The sequence below is a fragment of the Macaca mulatta genome, chromosome 19, assembly GCF_049350105.2.
Source record: "Macaca mulatta isolate MMU2019108-1 chromosome 19, T2T-MMU8v2.0, whole genome shotgun sequence".
Classification (NCBI taxonomy): Eukaryota; Metazoa; Chordata; class Mammalia; order Primates; family Cercopithecidae; genus Macaca; species Macaca mulatta.
Window position 1 is genome coordinate 66,083,450 of NC_133424.1, and position 17,417 is coordinate 66,100,866.

The 17,417-nt window shown below is 47.6% G+C and overlaps 1 protein-coding gene across 13 annotated transcripts in view; it reads left to right on the top strand.

The window, feature by feature from the left end:
* Window positions 1–17,417, top strand: part of NDUFA3 (NADH:ubiquinone oxidoreductase subunit A3) — a 427,160-nt gene that overhangs the window by 175,116 nt on the left and 234,627 nt on the right. The window contains exon 1 of one of the 13 annotated variants that reach the window (XM_077981759.1): window positions 17,406–17,409. The exons of the other annotated variants lie outside the window; for them this stretch is intronic. The gene's annotated coding sequence lies outside the window, so the exon portion shown is untranslated. Of the gene's footprint in view, window positions 1–17,405; window positions 17,410–17,417 lie in introns of those variants that run through there. 13 annotated transcript variants of the gene reach the window in all.

A 17,417-nucleotide genomic window follows, 5' to 3' on the forward strand; every position in this document is an offset into this window, starting at 1 on the left:
CCTTTAAACTTTGAAATGACTCACCACTGAGTAAACTTGAGGAAGTGAAAGTTGATAGGAATAGTCTCAGTGAACAATGCCATAAATTGCCATGCAGCCAAGTGCCAAGCTCTGATAACAAATCAGTAAAAAATGCAAGTTAATGGATGCCATTGTTCCCTTAGCGGGGAATAAAAATATCTTCTTTGTTGAAGCCATTGATTACCAGCAGAGGGTAAGGCCTGTTCAGAAGGTCAGCCGGCAGTTTTGGAAATTAATATGGTCTCATGCATGAAAATTCTTAGGGTGATTCAACTCTGACAAAAGTCGCAGAGATGTTTTCTACTATTTATTTACCTTTTTGAGACGAAGTCTCGCTCTGTCGCCCAGGCTGGAGTGCAGTGGCAAAATCTGGGCTCACTGCAACATCTGCCTCCCGGGTTCCAGCGATTCTCCTGCCTCAGCCTCCCTAGCAGCTGGGATTACAGGCGCCTGCCACAGCGCCCAGCTAATTTTTGTGTTTTTAGTAGAGACACGGTTTCACCATGTTGGCCAGGTTGGTCTTGAACCGCTGACCTCAGGTGATCTGCCTGCTTCGGCCTCCTACAGTGCTGGGATTACAGGCAATAGCCACCGTGTCCAGTCACAAACTGTCTTATCAATGGCAACTGTCTCCTGATCTGTTGGCCTCATAATAACTGAATAATAAAACCTGTATCTTGCCAGGCTCAGTGGCTCATGCTTGTAATCCCAGCACTCTGGGAGGCCGAGGCAGGAGTATCACCTGAAGTGAGGAGTTTGAGATCAGCCTGACCAACATGATGAAACCCTGACTCTGCTAAAAATATAAAAATCAGGCGGGTGTGGTGGCAGGTGCCTGTAATCCCAGCTATACGGAAGGCCGAGGCAGGAGAATTGCTTGAACCCGGGAGGTAGAGGTTGCAGTGAGCTGAGATCGCGCCACTGTACTCCAGCCTGGGCGACAGAGCTAGACCCTGTCTCAAAAAAAACAAAACAAAACAAAACAAAACATAAAACCCCACCTCCCAAAAAACCCTACATCTTAAAACAAGAGGCAAAATTGCCCTCCATTGAGAACCACCTTTCTAGACTTAATCTGTTAGAGTCATTTATTTATTTTATGCAAAGAATAACTTTGCAAAGAGGAATGACTTTATATTTGTTCCAGATTATAAAATAATGTATGCAGTCTTCTGTGCAGGTTGAGATACTTAAAACTCTATCGGCAAAGGCCAGGTGCGGTGGCTCACACTTGTAATCCCAGCACTTTGGGAGGCTGAGGCAGGCGGATCACGAGGTCAGGAGATCGAGACCATCCTGACTAACATGGTGAAACCCTGTCTCCACTAAAAATACAAAAATTAGCCGGGCGTGGTGGTGGGTGCTTGTAGTCCCAGCTACTCGGGAGGCTGAGGCAGGAGAATGGCGTGAACTTGGGAGGCAGAGCTTGCAGTGAGCCGAGGTCATGCCACTACACTCCAGCCTGGGGGACAGAGTGAGACTCTGTCTCAAAAAACAAAACAAAACAAAAAAACGGCGAAGTCACAGCCATGGCTAATTATCGTAAGTTTGTTCGGCAAACTCACCTTCTTTTTGCAAACATAATTTACACCGTTTAATCAGGAGAATTTTTCACAAAAAAGATTCTAGCAAACATAGCTGTCCATAACCGTCATGGTTTCCAGGTTGCAAGTTCATAATCATTTGAATTATTCAAATGAGTCTCTAAATGCTACAAAAATATTGTCTTCTACAGTGGGAAGTTATGGTATAAATATATAGTTGATCCTAATTTCAGGACACTTGGTATGTAAATATTTGCTAACGTTTTTCTTTGTTACCTGCACAAAGACGAATGAGTAACCCAGTGCTCACTTACATCATAGCTGCTCTTTTTTTTTTTTTTTTTTTTTGCTTTTTTATTTTTCTTTGAGACGGAATCTTGCTCTTGTTGCCCAGGCTGGAGTGCAGTGGCGTGATCTCGGCTCACTGCAAGCTCTGACTTCCAGGTTCAAGCAATTCTCCTGCCTCAGCCTCCTGAGTAGCTGGGATTACAGATGCCCACCACCACACCCGGCTAATTTTTTGTGTTTTTAGTAGTGACACTGAGTGACAGCTGTCAACTCATGTGCCCCATGTCTCGGGTATTCATGGAGAGCCCAGCTGGGCTCCATAACCCAGTCCTTGGGGATCTGTTTCCCAAATGTCTCTCTCCAAACGCTGCCGGCTGCCAGAGCTCATGTTTTACTCCTCTTCCCCTTGTTCACTCTCCTCCAGCACAGCGTTCATTTTACTCTTTTTAGAACAGGCAAAACACACTCCCACCTCCAGGCATCCGGATCTGCTCTTCCCTCCACCAGAGACGCTCTCCTTGGAGGCATTCGGGCCCCAGATCAAGCACTGTCTCTGGAGAGGCTTTCTGTCGTCGCCTCTCCTAGAATTGCATTGGTTACTCCCGCTCTCATGCCCAGCTTTTTTTCTTTATCAAGCACGTCACTGTCTGACATAGTGTGACATGTCTGTGTGTTCCTGTGGGTAATTATCGGTCTTCCCTTATAGTGCAGGAACGCTATGAGGACAGGCACTTTTTTGTTTTTAAGACAGGGTCTGGCTCTGTCACCCAGGCTGGAGGGCAGTGATGTGATCACGGCTCACTGCGGCTTCAACTTCCCTGGGTTCAAGCAATCCTTTCGCCTCAACTTCCTGAGTAGCTGGGACCACAGGCACATGCCACCATGCCCAGCTAATGTTTATAATATTTTTGTAGAGACAGAGTCTTGTCACGTTGACCAGGCTGGTTTCGAACTTCTGGCTTCAGATGAACTGCCACCTCGGCCTCCCAAAGTGCTGGGATTACAGGCATGAGCCACCGTGCCTGGCTAAGGGGACTTTGTTCTTCTTCTTCTTCTTCTTCTTCTTTTTTTTTTTTTTTTTTTTTTTGGAGACAGTCTCGCTCTGTCACCCAGGTTGGAGTGTGCAGTGGTGTGATCTCGGCTCACTGCAACCCTCTGCCTTCTGGGTTCAAGCAATTCTCCTGCTTCAGCCTCCTGAGTAGCTGGGACTATAGGCGCGTGCCACCGCGCTCAGCTAATTTTTTGTATTTTTAGTAGAGACGGGGGTTTTGCCATGTTGCCCAGGCTGGTCTTGAACACCTGGGCTCAAGTGATCCTCCCACCTCAGCCTCCCAAAATGCTGGGATTACAGGCATGAGCCACTGCACCCGGCCAAGAGGACTTTATTTTCTTCATGGCCCTATCTGCAGTGCCCGTCTGTACCAGGGCACAATACACTCTAGGATACTTGCCGAGTGAGGGAATTTCCCCAGTTAGCTAGTATAGTTTCATCTCTCCTGCTACCACCCAGGCAAGACCACCAGCGTCTTTCCCAAGGACCCCTGTCTTCTGTCCCCTTTTCACTTGACATCTTCACGAAATTGGTATCTTTCCTCCACCCAGCAAGATTCTTTTAAAAACAGAAACCGGACTGTGTCATTTCCAATCCTAACAGCCCCTAATTGCTTCCTTTTCCACTTTGAACAAAAGCCAGATTCTTTACGTTTAACAGGAGCCATGATCTGGCTCCTGTTAGCCTTGGCTGCTTTCCTTCCTACCTCCAGGTTCCTCAGCCCTCCCTCTCTGATCCACCCCATTAGCCGCTGCGCTGTTTTTCATACACCGGAAAGGACGCCTTTACGCCGGGCTCTTAGGCTAACCCTTCCCTGTGTTGTAACATCCAGGCTTCCTTAGGATCTTCAGGTTGCCCCTCCTCCTCATTCTGCAGTTCTCAGCTTAGAGGTTACCACCGCAGCTTCCTCAAAAAATTAAAAATAGAAACACCGTATGATCCAGCGATCCCACTGCTGGGTAGTTTCCAGAGGAAATGAAATCAGTATGTGGAAGAGACATGTGGAATCCACCTAGGCTTCCATCAATGGATGAACTCACCAAGAAAACGGGGTGTGTACGCACAATGGAATACTAGCAGCCTTAAAAAAGAAGGAAATCCTGGCTGGGCTCGCTGGCTCATGCTTGTAATCCCAGCACTTTGGGAGGCCGAGGCGGGCGGGTCATGAAGTCAAGAGTTCGAGACCAGCCTGGTCAACATAGTGAAACCCTGTCTCTACGAAAAATACAAAAATTAGCCGGGCGTGGTGGCGCACGCCTGTAATCCCAGCTACTCAGGAGGCTGAGGCAGGAGAATCGCTTGAACCCAGGAGGCGGAGGTTGTGGTGAGCTGAGATGACGCCACTACCCCCTGGCCTGGGTGACAGAGCTAGGCTCCGTCTACAAAAAAAAAAAAAAAAAAGAAAATCTTGTCATTTGGAACAGCATGGATGAACCTGGAGGACACATAGTAAGTAAAGTCAGTCAAACACAGAAAAACAAATACTGCAGGATGGCACTCATATGTGAAAACGTGGCACTCATAGAAGTAGAGTAGACTGGAGGTTCCCAGGGGCTGGAGGGAGTCTGGGGGTGGAGGGGAAGAGAGAGAATGGGAAGTTCTTTTTTGAGACAGAGTTGGCCATGCTGGTCTTGAACTCTTGACTTCATGACCCGCCCGCCTCAGCCTCCGAAAGTGCTGAGATTACAAGCGTGAGCCACCGAGCCCAGCCAGGATTTCCTTCTTGTTGCCCAGGCTGGAGTGCAATGGCACGATCTCGGCTCACTGCAACCTCCGTCTCCCGGGTTCAAGCGATTCACCTGCCTCAGTCTCCCGAGTAGCTGGGATTACAGGCATGCACCACCATGCCCAGCTAATTTTTATATTTTTAGTCGAGTTTCACCATGTTGGCTGGGCTGGTTTCGAACTCCCAACCTCAGGAGATCCGCTTACCTCAGCCTCCCAAAGTGCTGGGATTACAGGTGTTAGCCACTGAGCCAAGCCAGGGAATACAAAGGTCTTAGTCAGAGAATACAATGTTTCAGGCGAGGCACAGTGGCTCACACCTGTAATCCCAGCACTTTGGGAGGTCAAGGTGGGAGGATTGCTTGAGCTCAGGAGTTTGAGATCTGCCTGGCCAACATGGTGAAACTCCGTCTCTACTAAAAATATAAAAATTAGCCAGGTGTGATGGCCGGCACCTGTAGTCCCAGCTACTTGGGAGGCTGAGGCAGGAGAATCGCTTGCACCCAGGAAGCAGAGGCTGGCAGTGAGCTGAGATCATGCCACTGCACTCCAGCCTGGGCAACAGGGTGAGACTCTGTCTCAAAAAAAAAAAAAAAAAAAGAAAAGAAAAAAAGAAATCCTTGCCAATCCTGATATCCCAGAGATGTTTCCCAATGCCTTGCTCTTGAATATTTATAGTTTTATCTTTCACAGTTAGACACGTGAACCATCTAGAAATGTATTTGGGGTATGGCATAAGGTCGGGGTCATGGACCGAACACAGCTCCACAAAAATGTCTGTTCTCGACTGCAAAAAAAGCAATGTGACTTTGTGCACAGATCGAGCGCATCTGTTTCTGAAATCTGTAGTATTCTGTGTCATCAGCCTGCATTTCCATGGTTGTGACAATACCACATTATCTGCCTCATTTCCTACCACAGCTTCTCAATCACTCTGAATTCAGTGGCACTAGCCTCATTGCTCTCGGATGAGCACACGTATTGTGTACCACTCAGGGCGCCTGTGTCTGGACCGGCAGCCTTTCTTAGATGCTTTGGGTGGTGGTTCTGTCTTATCCTTCAGCCGGCAGCTCAGAGTCCTGCCCTCAAAAGGCCTTTCCCTGACCGCTCCATCTAAAGTAGCTCACCCCAGTCCCCTATATCTTATTTTTTTTTAATAATGCACCAGAGAAGGTGATACAGGTACATTGACAGGCCTTCTTTTATTAGCTTGAGCCATTATTATTATTATTATTCTTTGAGATTATTATAATAATTATAATTATAACTTAATTAAATTATAATAATTATTATTATACACCCAGGCTGGAGTGCAGTGGCATGATCTCAGCTCACTGCAACCTCTGCCTCCCAGGTTCATGCCATTCTCCTGCCTCAGCCTCCTGAGTAGCTGGGATTACAGGCCCGACTAATTTTTGTAGTTTTAGTAGAGATGGGGCTTCACCATGTTGGTCAGACTGGTCTCTAACTCCTGACCTTGTTATCTGCCCGCCTTGGCCTCCCTAAGTGCTAGGATTACAGGCGTGAGCCACCGTGCCCAGCCTTATTATTATTATTATTATTATTGATTTGAAATGAAGTTTCTACCTGTCGCCCAGGCTGTATTACAGTAGGGCGATCTTGGCTCACTGCAACCTCCACCTCCCAGGTTCAAGCAATTCCCCTGCCTTAGCCTCCTGAGTAGCTGGGACTTTTGTATTTTTTAGTAGAGACGGGGTTTCGCCATGTCGCCCAGGCTGGTCTCAACTCCTGACCTCAGGTGATCCACCTGCCTCAGCCTCCCACAGTGCTGAGATGACAGGCATTAGCCACTACGCCTGGCCACCAGTCCCCTATATCTTTTTATGTTCTGGTACATTTTGCTATACAAAAACAACTTATGTGCGTGTTTGCTGACTCATTGTCTCTCTTGCATGTGTGAACAGAGCAGCAGCAATACTGTTTGCATGTTTTGTTCACTGGCCATGTCCCCTGGGCATAACCTACAGTAGGGAATTTGCTTTGGATGAAGAAAAATGACCCTCTTACACCCATTTAGGATGAATGCATTCTACCCTCAGAGTCCTCTAGGGGGCACCCTCACACGAATGCGCCCCTGCAGGGCACAGCTCTTGAGTTGCTTTTGTTTAACTGGCCTGCACCTGTTATTTTGTGTGTGTGTTTTGGTTTCTTCTTCTTCTTTTTCTTCTTCTTTTTTTTTTTTTTTTGTGATGGAGTTTCGCTCTTGTTGCTCAGGCTGGGGTGCAATGGTGCGATCTTAGCTCACTGCAACCTCTGCCTCCTGGGTTCAAGCAATTCTCCTGCCTCAGCCTCCTGAGTAGCTGGGATTACAGGCGCGCGCCACCACGCCCAGCTAATTCTGTATTTTTAGTAGAGATGAGGTTTCTCCATGTTGGTCAGGCTGGTCTCGAACTCCCGACCTCAGGTGATCCACCCACCTTGGCCTCCCAAAGTAATGGGATTACAGGCGTCAGCCACTGCGCCCAGTCTTTTTTTTTTTTTTTTTTAAAGATGGGGATCTTGCTCAATTTGCCCAGGCTGGAGTGCAGTGGTGCAGTCACAGCTCACTGCAGCCTCGCACTCCTGGGCTCAAGTGATCCTCCTGCCTCAGCCTCCTGAGTAGCTGGGACTATAGGCACAACCACCTTGCCTGGCTAATTGAAAAAAATTTTTTAATTTTTTTTTTTTAGAGGCAGGGTCTTGCTATATTGGCAAAGCTGGTCTCAAACTCCTGACCTCAAGTGATTCTCCCACCTCAGCCTCCCAAAGTGTTGGGATTCCAGGCATGAGCCACCATGCACCAGGTCTGGCCTGCAGCTTTTAACTACACATTTAGAAAGAGAAACCACAAGTGGTAAAAGCCTGGGTTCTGCCCTAGATTACCTGAAATGAGCTATTTTTATAGAAGCCTCCTGTGTGCAGGGGCCCATGCTAGGCCCCAAGGGCAGGCAGAGGTTGTTTTTTGGTTTTTTGTTTGTTTGTTTGTTTTCTTTTTCAGACAGGGTCTCACTCTGTCACCCAGGCTGGATACAGTGGTGCAATATCAGACCTGCAACCTCTGTCTCCCAGGTTCAAGGGATTCTCCTGCCGTGGCCTCCGGAGTAGCTGGGACTACGGGCGCGCACCACCACGCCCAGCTAATTTTTGTATTTTTAGTAGAGACGGGGTTTCACCATGTTGGCCAGGATGGTTTTGAACTCCTGACCTCAGATGATCTGCCCGCCATAGCCTCCCAAAGCGTTGGGATTACAGGCGTGAGCCACTGCACCTGGCCTAAGGCAGACGTTGCTGACTGGTCTAAGTTGCTGCCTGGAAGGGCCCCAGTCTCCTGCAGGGAGGGAGGGAGGATCCCACCGTGGCTCCCAGAATTTTGCTTCCCAGCAAGAGGCACTAAATCAATCCCATGCTTTAGGATGGTGGGCCCTGGGAGAAATCAATCTTGGCCTCCAAGTGTTCAGACTGTGTGGGGGACGCCTGCTATTTACATCTGTGAAATGGGGCTGGAGACCTTGGCCCAGGGATGGGCTCCATCTCATCTCCTCCTCGAAGCTTGACGGAGAAAAGCATCTACAGCCATTTGTTATCACTGGGCTCCTTGCCCGAAAGAGTATAAATACCTCATTTAAATACATACATACATAGTGATGTGTTTTGACTTGGTAATATATTTCAGGGTAGACGCAAGCCTCCTCAGCCACCCCTGTTTTCCAGTTGCCCACTGTTCCTCCCTTTCTGTTTTTACTGATTTCTTCTGTATCTTTCTGGAAATATCCATTGCATATATACACACACACAGATATATATATATATATATGCACATATAAATGTGTGTGTGTATATACATATATATGTGTGTGTGTGCTGATATAAGACATTGTTTTAAGTATTTCACATGCATTGAGTCATGTAATATAAATATAATTTTATATTGCTAATATATTAATATGTCTAAAATGAGAAAATTACACAGGCCAGGTGCAGTAGCTCACACCTATAATACCAGAGCTTTGAGAGGTCGAGGCAGGAGGATCACTTGAGGCCAGGAGTTCGAGACCAGCTTGAACAACATAGGGAGACCCCTGTCTCTACAATGTATAAAATAAAATATAAAAAAATAAAACCCGGCTAGGCGTGGTGGCTTGCGCCTGTAATTCCAGCACTTTGGGAGGCCGAGGCGGGCGGATCACAAGGTCAGTAGTCCAAGACCAGCCCGGCCAACATAGTGAAACCCTGTCTCTACTAAAAATACAAAAAAAAAAAAAAAAAAAAAAAAAAAATTAGCTGAGCGTGGCGGCAGGCATCTGTAATCCCAGCTACTTGGGAGGCTGAGGCAAAGAGAATGGCCTGAACCTGGGAGGCGGAGGTTGCAGTGAGCCGAGATCATGCCACTGCACTCCAGCCTGGGCGACAGTGCGAGACTCTGTCTCAAAAAAATAAAAATAAAATAAATAAATAAAACCTGCCAGGCATGGTGGCTCATGCCTGTAATCCCAGCACTTTAGGAGGCCAAGGTGGGCAGATCACAAGGTCAGGAGTTCGAGACCAGCCTGGCCAACATAGTGAAACCCTGTTTCTGCTAAAAATACAAAAAAATTAGCTGGGCATGGCAGCGTGCACCTGTAGTCCAAGCTTCTCAGGAGGCTGAGGCAGGAGAATTGCTTGAACCTGGGAGGCGGAGGTTGCAGTGAGCCAAGATTGTGCCACTGCACTCCAGTCTGGGTGACAGAGCGAGACTCTGTCTCTAAAAAATAAGTAAGTAAGTAAGTAAGTAAGTAAATAAATAAATAAAACCCTAGCCAGGGGAAACAGCTGTGGTCCCAGCTACTCAGGAAGCTAAGGTAGGAGGATCTCTTGGACTTAAGAGGTCAAGGCTGCAGTGAGCTGTGATCATACCACTGCACTCTAGCCTGGCAACAGGGTGAGACCCTGTAATAAAATACATCAACAGTGATGTGTTTTGACTTGGTAATATATTTCTGGGCAGACTGTAAGCTTCTCATCCATCCCAGTTTTCCCATTTCCCAGCGTTCCTCCCCTTCTGTTCTTATTGATATCTTCTGTATCTTTTTGGAATATCCATGGCATATATATATATACGCACACATATAAATGTGTGAATATATACGTACTGATATAAGGCATTATTCTAAGAATTTTACTTTTATTTTTTTGAGACAGAGTCTCACCGTGTTGCCCAGGCTGGACTGCAGCAGCTGAGGCTCACTGCAACCTCCGTCTCCCAGGTTCAAGAAATTCTTGTGCCTCAGACTCCCAAGTAGCTGGGATTACAGGTGCCCACCACCACGCCTGGCTAAATTTTGTATTTTTAGTAGAGAAGGGATTTCACTATGTTGGCCAGGCTGGTCTTGAACTCCTGACCTCAGGTGGTCCACCCGCCTCAGCCTCCCAAAGTGCTGGGATTACAGGCGTGAGCCACCACGCCCGGCCTATTCTAAGAATTTTACATGCATTGAATCATGTAATATAGATATTATTATTATTTTTTTTTTTTGAGATTGAGTTTCGTTTTTTGTCCAGGCTGCAATGCAATGGCATGATCTCAGCTCACTGCAACCTCTGCCTCCCCAGTTCAAGCAATTCTCCTGCCTCAGCCTCCCAAGTAGCTGGGATTACAGGCGCCTCCACCATGCCCAGCTAATTTATTGTATTTTCAGTAGAGATGGGGTTTCACCATGTTGGCCAGGCTGGTCTCAAACTGCTGACCTCAGGTGATCCCCTGCCTTGGCCTCCCAAAGTGCTGAGATTACAGGTGTGAGCCACCACGCCCAGCCTGATATAATTTTATACAGCTAATACATTAATATGTTTATTTTATTTTATTTTTTTTTTGAGATGGAGTTTTGCTCTTGTTGCCCAGGCTGGAGTGCAATGGCGCAATCTCGGCTCACCACAACCTCCGCCTCCCGGGTTCAAGAGATTCTCCTGCCTCAGCCTCCTGAGTAGCTGGAATTACAGGCATGCGCCACCATGCCCTGCTAATTTTGTATTTTTAGCAGAGATAGGGTTTCTCTGTGTTGGTCAGGCCGGTCTCGAACTCCCGACCTCAGATGATCCGCCCACCTCAGCCTCCCAAAGTGCTGGGATTACAGGCGTGAGCCCCTGCACCCAACCAATATGTCTAAAATAGAAAAATTGTACAGGTCAGGTGCCAATTTTTTTTGTAGCGACAGGGTCTTGCTATGTTGCCCAGGGTGGTCTTGAACTATTGGCTTCAAGTAATCCTCCTGCTTTGGCTTCCCAAAGTGCTGGGATTACAGGCATGAGCTGTCCCGTCCTGCAGGCTCATTTTAACAATCAGCTCTCATGGGAACGAATAGAGCAAGAATTCACTCATTACCCTGAGAAAAGCGCCAAGCTCTTCATGCAGGATGGGCTCCCATGATACAAACACCTCCCACAAGGCCACAGGCCTCCAACATTCTGAATAAATTTTCTTTTTTCTTGAGACAGATTCTCACTCTGTTGCCCAGGCTGCAGTGCAGTGGCGCAATCTCGGCTCACTGCAACCTCCGCCTCCCAAGCTCAAGCGATTCTCTTGCCTCAGCCTCCTGAGTACCTGGGATTACAGGTGCTCGCCACCAAACCTGGCTAATTTTTGTATTTTTGGTAGAAAGGGGATTTCGCCATGTTGGCCAGGCTGGTCTCGAACCCCTGACCACAGGTGATCCACCCACCTTGGCCTCCCAAAGTGCTGAGATTACAGGTGTGAGCCACCGTGCCCAGCCCAGGATCAATTTTCTACATGAGATTTGGAGGGGACAAATAGGCAAACCATATATATATCCTTATTTTTGTGTTTTCTCACCTGTAAGATTGCATCCCCATGCATCATTTTGCATCTTGCCTTTTTCACTTAGGACTCCCTCCTAGAAAGCTTTTCATTTAGGTAAACAGATCTTCCTCATCCTTTTAAAAAGATACAGACACGGTTGCATTATCGAATCTGCCATCGTTCATCTCACCAGTCCCCTATAAGATGGAGTCTTGATCTATTTCCAGTCTGAGAAGTACATTCAGCAGGGGAGTTTTACAAATCAAATAGATTTCCTTCCTCGTTCCCCCCAAAAATGCAGCCTACGTCTTCAAAACAGAAGACTTCAGTCTATTTTGCTTAAGGATGACAAAAGTCACCATCTGTTAATCCAATCTGCATCACGAGGAAAATGCAAATCGTTTCATGAGCATGAAACCTCCTCTTGGGCTACATGAAGGGGAATTCCTGAGGGTCTCTTGCCATGCAGCAGGGAGAGCCTCTGGCTGTGGTGGCTCTTGTTTGCAGACCACAGACATCTCTGGATCCAAGAAGCAGAGGAGGAATGTGTTGAAGGACTTTGAGTAAAAGCAAAATAACCGAGTGCGGTGGTTCATGCCTATAATCCCAGCACTCTTGGGAGGCTGGGGAGGGTGGATCATCCGAGGTCAGGAGTTTGAGACCAGCCTGGCCAACATGGTAAAACTCCATCTCTACTAAAAATACAAAAAAAATTTAGCCGGGCATGGTGGTGCATGCCTGTAACCCCAGCTACTCGGGAGGCTGAGGCAGGAGAATTGCTTGAACCCAGGAGGTAGAGGTTGCAGTGAGCTGAGATCGTGCCATTGCACTCCAGCCTGGGTGACAGAGCGAGACTCTGTCTAAAAAAAAAAAAAAAAAAAAAAAAAAACCCACAAAGGATGCATGGAAAGGCTACGGAATCAGGCTCAGGAATGTGGCAGGAAGCCAAGAATAGACAGCAGCAAGAATGTTCCTAACGTCAGATGAGGCCACACCCCAGTGGAGAAGCCACCATTGCCACCGCCACCACTGGGCACTGCCCTCCTGACATTGACCAGTGACACCTTTGCCCTTGCAACTGTACTTTAATTTTTCTTTCTTTTTTTAAGACAGAGTCTCACCCCGTTGCCCAGGCTTGAGTGCAGTGGTGCAATCATAGCTCATGGCAGAATCGAACCCATGGGCTAAAGAGATCCTCCTACCTCAGCCTCCCAAGTAGCTGGGACCACAGGTGTACATGACCATGTCCAACTATTCAGTGTTTTTCTAAAAAAAAATTCACAGGGCCAGCTGAGGTGGCTCATGCCTGTAATCTCAGCCCTTTGGGAGGCCGAGGCAGGTGGATCACAAGGTCAGGAGTTTGAGACCAGCCTGGCCAATATGGTGAAACCCTGTCTCTACTAAAAATACAAAAAATTTAGCTAGGGCCGGGCACGGTGGCTCATGCCTGTAATCCCAGCACTTTGGGAGGCCGAGGCAGGCGGATCATGAGGTCAGGAGATTGAGACCATCCTGACTAACACAGAGAAACCCCGTCTCTACTAAAAATACAAAAAATTAGCCGGGCGTGGTGGCGGGCGCCTGTAGTCCCAGTTGCTCAGGAGGCTGAGGCAGGAGAATGGCTTTAACCTGGGAGGCAGAGCTTGCAGTGAGCCGAGATCACACCACTGCACTCCAGCCTGGGCGACACAGCGAGACTCCATCTCAAAAAAAAAAAAAAAAAAGAAAAAAAATTTAGCTGGGCATGATGGCCAGTGCCTGTAATCCCAGCTACTCAGGAGGCTGAGACAGGAGAATCGCTTGAATTTGGGAGGCGTAGGATGCAGTGAACCAAGATCACGCCATTGCACTCCAGCCTGGGTGACAGAGCAAGACTCTGTCTCAAAAAAAAAAACCAAAAACCAAAAAACATCAATACTAAATTTTGTCAAACACTCTTTTAGCACGTATAAGATGATCGTGCTGATTTTTTTTTTTACTTTGCTAATATGATAAAGGTGCATTAATTTTTTTTAATATTAACCATTCTGGGCTGGGTGCACTGGCTTATGCCCTTATCCCAGCATTTTGGGAAACTGAGGCAGGAAAATTGCTTGAGCCCGGGAGTTCAAGACCAGCCTGGGTAACATGGCAAAACCTTGTCTCTACAAAAAAACACCATGCTGGGCATGGTGGTACACACTTGTAGTCCCCACTACTCAGGAGGCTATGGAGGGAGGATCGCTTGAGGCTGGGAGGTTGAAGCTGTAGTGAGCTGTGATCACACCACTGCACTCCAGCCTAGGAGACCCAGAGAGACTCTGTCTCAAAAAAACAAAAACAAAAACAAAAATCCCATTTTGGCATTTCTAGAATAAACCCCAGCTGTTCACGCTGTATTATTTTTTACTCTACTGCTGGAGTCTGAATGCTAATACAGGCTGGCACACTCCAAAACACAGAGCTCTATTCTGAGCCTAAGGAGGCCACACAAAATGAAGGCTGTGCTACCCGCGCCATAGCCACAAAGAGCACTTGAAACCTGGCTAGTGAGACTGAGAAACCGAATTTTAAATTTTATTATTATTATTATTATCTTGAGACAGTTTCTCTCTTGTTGCCCAGACTGGAGTGCAATGGCGTGATCTCGGCTCACTGACACCTCTGCCTCCTGGGTTCAAGCGATTCTCCCGCCTCAGCCTCCTGAGTAGCTGGGATTACAGGCAGGAGCCACCACGCTCAGCTAATTTTGTATTTTTGGTAGAGACGCGGTTTCTCCATGTTGGTCAGGCTGGCCTCAAACTCCCGACCTCAGGTGATCTGCCCTGCACTACTCCAGCCTGGGCAACAGAGTGAGACCCTGTTGAAAAAAGAAAAAGAAAAAGGAAGCAGAGATGCATTCACAGGCTTTGCTGCTAGGTGGTTATTATTTTTTGTTTGTTTGTTTTTTTGTTTTTTGAGACAGAGTGTCAGGCACTCTGTCGCCCAGGCTGGAATGAAGTGGCGTGATCTCAGGTCACTGGAAACTCTGCCTCCCAGGTTCCAGTAATTCTTCTGCCTCAGCCTCCCGAGTAGCTGGGATTACAGGCGCACACCACCATGCCTGGCTAATTTTTGTATTTTTAGTAGAGACAGGGTTTCACCATGTTGGCCAGGCTGGTCTTGAACTCCTGGCCTCAAGTGGTCCGCCTGCCTCAACCTCACAAAGTGCTGGGATAACAGGCCTGAATCACTGCACCTGGCCAATCACTACTTTATGTCTCCAGAAAATTTTCTTCCTCCCAAAAAGAAACGTTCTACACTTGTATCAACCCCATCCCTTGAGTGTGGGAGGAATGTGTTACTTTCTTCTAACCAATACGGCATGGCAAAGGTGGTGCTTATATGTTGTAGAAGATTTCTTGCTAGCTGACACACCCTAGAGTCTCTCATCGCTGACTTTGAAGGAGCACGCACTGATGAGTTGATGAGTGTTTTAATTTTAATTTTTATTTTTTTGAGACAGAGTCTCGCTCTGTCGCCCAGCCTGGAGTGCAGTGGCACAATCTTGGCTCACTGCAAGCTCCGCCTCGCGGGTTCACGCCATTCTCCTGCAGCCTCTCGAGTAGCTACGACTACAGGTGCCGGCCACCACGCCCGGCTAATTTTTTGTATTTTTAATAGAGATGGGGTTTCACCGTGTTAGCCAGGATGGTCTTGATCTCCTGATCTCGTGATCCGCCCGTCTGGGCCTCCCAAAGTACTGGGATTACAGGCGTAAGCCACCGCGCCCGGCTGAATTCCTTTTTTTTTTTTTTTTGAGACAGAGTTTCACTCTGTCATCCAGGGGCTGGAGTGCAGTTGCGCGATCTCAGCTCACTCCAACCTCTGCTTCCCAGGCTCAAGCGATTCTCCAGTCTCAGTCTCCCCAGTAGCTGGGACTGCAGGTATGTACCACTAACACCTGGCTAATTTTTGTATTTTTATAGAGACGTGGTTTTGCCATGTTGCCAAGGCTGGTCTCCTGAGCTCAAAACGATCTGCCCGCTTTGGCCTTCCAAACTGCTGGGGTTACGGGTATGAGCCACTCTGCCCAGCCCCTGATGAGTTCTAAAGTCACAAGGAAATAAATTCTGCAGCAAGCTGAGTCAATTTGGAAGCAGATCCTTTCCCAGTTGAGCCTCCAGATCAAAACTCAGTGCTGGGTCAGGCGTGGTGGCTCACGCCTATAATCCCAGCACTTTGGGAAGCCAAGGTGTGCAGATCACTTGAGGTCAGGAGTTCAAGACCAGCCTGACCAATGTGGTGAAACCCTGTCTCTACTAAAAATATAAAAATTAGCCAGTTGTGGTGGCATGCACCTGTGATCCCAGCTACTCAGGAGGATGAGGCAGGACAATCGCTTGAACCCGTCAGGCAGAGGTTGCAGTGAGCTATCGGGCTACCGCACTCCAACCTGGGCGACAAGGTGAGACTCCATCTCAAAAAAAAAAAAAAAAACCCAAAACTCAGTCCTGGCCAATACCTTGATTACAGCCTCACAGAGAACCCAGCTAAACTGTGCCAAGTTCCACAGAAACAGTGAGATAATAAATGCACACACATATAGATATGCATATATATGATATGTGTGTGTGTGTATTTTAAATCCAACGAAATATTCTTTGAGTGGGAACACTGACTATCAAAAAGAGAAGAAGAATTGTAATAGCAACAGTAAGGTTATGAGAAGAACATCTTTAGAGATGAAAAAGAGGAAAAGAAGAATTGACAGCCGGGCACGGTGGCTTACTCTTGTAATCCCAGCACTTTGGGAGGCTGAGGCAGGCGGATCACCTGAGGTCAGGAGTTCGAGACCAGCCTGGCTAACATGGTGAAACCCTATCTCTACCAAAAATATGAAATTAGCTGGGCGTGGTGGCCCATGACTGTAATCCCAGCTGCTCGGGAGGCTGAGGCAGGAGAATCACTTGAACCCAGGAGGCAGAGGTTGCAGTGAACAGAGATCGCACCACTGCACTCCAGCCTGGGTGACAGAGTGAGACTCCATCTAAAAAAAAAAAAAAGAAGAATTGACATGAGATTAAAAACAAAACAAAACAAAACAAAACCAACCTCTCTGTTGTTAGAGGACAGTCCTAGAAATGTAGCCAGGTGGCCGGGCGCAGTGGCTCATGCCTGTAATCCCAGCAGTTTGGGAGGCTGAGGTGGGCGCATCACCTGAGGTCAGGAGTTCAAGACCAGCTTGACCAACATGGTGAAACCCCACCTCTACTAAAAATACAAAAACAAAAACAAAAAAAAAAAAAACAAAAAAAAAAAAACCAGGCGTGGTGGCGGGCACCTATAATCCCAGCTACTCCGGAGGCTGAGGCAGGAGAATCGCTTCAACCTGGGAGGCAGAAGTTGCAATGAGCCAAGATCACATCATTGCACTCCAGCCTGGATGACAAAAGCGAGACTCCATCTCAAAAAAAAGAAAAGAAAAAACGCACACATTGGTGGTGTCAGACGTGTTGGGAGTGGAAACCAGTTCGTAATCTTTATCCCAAGGGAACTCTCCCCCTAAAACCTCTATTACAGAGAATGCTATGATGCCATGTGGTAGATCGGATGGCCACTCTGTGGCTCTGGATCAGCCTCTTTCCCTGGCGTCCTCAGGGCTTGCTCCATGAGCTCAGGAACAAAGTGGCCGAGGTGGACGACAACAGCTACGTCACCGATGAATGCCTACCTAGCTGGCAGTAGCAAGTGCTGAGCCCCCAGTGTGGTAGTTTCCAAGGAAGATCAAAGAGCCAAATACCTGGGCGTGTGAGGATTACACTGGGGCCCTTTCATCCTGGACTGGGCAGTGAGTTTCCTCCCTCGAATAAACAACTCTGGGCTTGTTATTTGCTTTTCTTGCCCTTTGCACTTCTGCCAACAGCAGCATCTGTGTCTGCACTGAATGGCCCTATTCACCCTCCTGTTACCCCGCACAGTATTGCTTCTGGTCAAGGAGCTCCACATATTAGGAAGTCAGTGGGGGGCAGCGCAT